Here is a 2,794-nt window from a genome sequence, read left to right as displayed (position 1 = left end):
TAATAACATTTCATTCAACAATGGACAACATACATGATGATAGTCCCATTGAACTATAATAGGGCTGAAAAAAACATATCAGCTTCTTCATAGCTGATGTAATGTCAGAGTACCCAATTTTGTTTCATGTGTTTGGTGTGATACTAGCATAAACAAACCAGTTCATTGCCAGTCCTATGAAAATATTTTAAAAGTTAACTATAAAACACTTTTAGGCATTACCTTCAGGAGATATTCCAAAGGAAACTATTGTTGTTATAAGAGCTGACAAAGCTCCATTGGTGTTATTGCCCCTGAGGACCTCTTAGTGGGTCAAAAGATGGAATTCAAAGAGGGCAATATTGATCATCCTGATTCAGTATAAGCTGAAACTAATATGTATGCTTGTGTCTTAGTTTTAACAAAAAATTTCAAAAGCGTTAAGAAAATTTAAAATAGAATATAAGCTTATTGATAAGGATCTTAACACCTTTTGTAAATTTGTATAATGTGTTTGTGTTTGAAGTGTTATTACAGAATAGTCAAAATTAAAATAAGTCTGTAAAGTAAAAATTTATAGTTAGTGAAGGTGAATTTATTATTGAATAAAAATAATTTATTTAAAATGTAGTGCAGCCCAATTGTAGAATGTTCATAAAGTCAACAATAGCATACAATAATGTCTTAGGCCTGCACATTCACTCACCACTCACTTGCTGACTTATCCAGAGCAACTTCCAGTCCTGCAGGCTCCACTCACAGTAAGTGCCCTTTACGAGCATACCATTTTTGTCTTTTATGCTATATTTTCAGTGTACCTTTGCATGTTTAGATGTACAAATACTAACCTTTGTATTATAATTGCCTACAGTATTCAGTACAGTCACATGCTATACAGGTTTGTGGCCTAGGAGCAATAGACTGTACCATATAGCCTAGGTGTGTAGTAGGCTACACCACCTAGGTTTGTGTAAGTACATCCTATGATGTTTCCACAACAATGAAATTGCCTAAGGATGCATTTTCAGAACACTTTCTCATTGTTAAACAACATATGACTGTAATTAATCAAAAATATGTATGAAACAGCTTCTTTTTTACAATGGGCTTGTTGTCCGAGCATTGATGTCATGAGAACAGCCCCTAAAAGCCAAAATGGGAAATAAAAAGACTGATAACAACGTTGTTACTATTGAACACATAGATTTGGGCAAATCTATCACTATTGCTCATCAGATCCACAAATGTGGTGAGATTGACAAAAGAACCATTGAAAAATGTAATGAGGTTTCTGAGATACGAAGGCTGGGTCTTGAATTAAACAGAGAGGTGGTATAACCATCGACATCTCCCTGTGGAAATGTGAGGTCAGCAAGTGCTACATTACTGTCATTGATACTTCAAGATGCAGAGACTTTATCAAAAACATGATTATAGGCATATCTCAGGCTGACTCTGCTGTCCTGATTGTTGAGGCTGGTGTTGATGAGTTTGAAGTTGATTATCTCCAAAAATGAACAGACTCATGTGGATGCCCTTCTGGTTTACACACTGGGTGTGAAACAAGTAATTGTTGGTGTTAACAAAATGAATTCTACTAAGACACTCTACAGCTTAAAAAGATACATGGGTATCTTTAAGGAAGCTAGCATGTACATTAAGAAAATTGGCTATAAGACCAACACAGTAGTGTTTATGACAATTTCTGTTTGGAATACAAAGAAGATGCTGGAGCGAAGTGCAAATGTGCTTTGTTTCAAGGGATGGAAAGATACCCATAAAGACAGGAATGCCAGTGGAAACATCCTGCTTGAAGCACTGGATTGCATCCTACTACCGGCTACTCCAACTGACAAGCCCCTTGCATCTGCCTTTCCAGATGTCTACAGAATTGCTGGTTGGGTATCTTCCCTGTGGGCCAAGTGGAGATTTGGTGTTCTCGAGTCAAGCATGATGATCACTTTTGCTCTACTCAATGTTACAACTGAAGTACAATCTGCTGAAATGCACTGTGAAGCTTTGAGTGAAGCTTTTCCTGGAGACAATGTGGGTTTCAACATCAAGAATGTGTCCGTCAAAGATTTTCATTGTGGCAACGTTGCTGGTGACAGCAAAAATGACATACCAATGAAAGCAGCTTTCTTAACTGCTCAAGTAATTAACTTGAATCAAATTAGTATTGGCTGTGACCCTGTACTGAATTGTAACACAGCTCACATTGTTTGCAAGTTTGCAGAGCTGAACGAAAAGACGATTGTTATTCTGGTGAGAAGCTGGAAGATGACCCCAAATTCCTGAAATCTGGTGATACTGCCATCATTGATGTGGTTCCTGTCAATCCCACGTGTGTCAAGAGCTTCTTTTACTGTCTTCCTCTGAGTCATTATTCTGTTTGTGATGTGAGACAGACAAGGTATCATCAAAGCAGTGGATAACAAGGCTGCTGGAGCTGGCAAGGTCACTGAGTGTGCCTAGAAAACTCAGGAGGATAAATGAATATATCGATGCACCTGTGATCCTAGTCGTAATCAAAGGAGGAAAGAGTCTTGGGACTGTTGTTTCAATTGGTCATTTAAGTTTAACAGTGAAAGACTGGTTAATGATAATAATGCATTATAACATCTTAAGAAGGAAAGGAAAATGTTTTGTGAATCATTTTGGCTCTGTGTGTGTGTGTGTGTGTGTGTGTGTCTGTGTGTGTGTGTGTGTGTGTGTGTGTGTGTGTGTGGCACTTTTATTAGTGTTTAAAACAAGTACTTTTTAATGGAAACAACTTTACCAAAAATCTATCACCAAATTTTGAGACCCACTAAAA

At 37.3% G+C, this 2,794-nt stretch overlaps 1 pseudogene; it reads left to right on the top strand.

Annotated features, from left to right (window-relative positions):
* Positions 1 to 1,464: 1,464 nt before the first annotated feature.
* On the top strand, positions 1,465 to 2,475 carry LOC119471016 (annotated as a pseudogene).
* The last annotated feature ends 319 nt before the right edge of the window (positions 2,476 to 2,794 follow it).

Source organism: Cebus imitator, unplaced genomic scaffold, assembly GCF_001604975.1.
Source record: "Cebus imitator isolate Cc_AM_T3 unplaced genomic scaffold, Cebus_imitator-1.0 Scaffold47, whole genome shotgun sequence".
Taxonomy (NCBI): domain Eukaryota; kingdom Metazoa; phylum Chordata; class Mammalia; order Primates; family Cebidae; genus Cebus; species Cebus imitator.
This window is presented reverse-complemented; position numbering and strand designations above follow the sequence as displayed.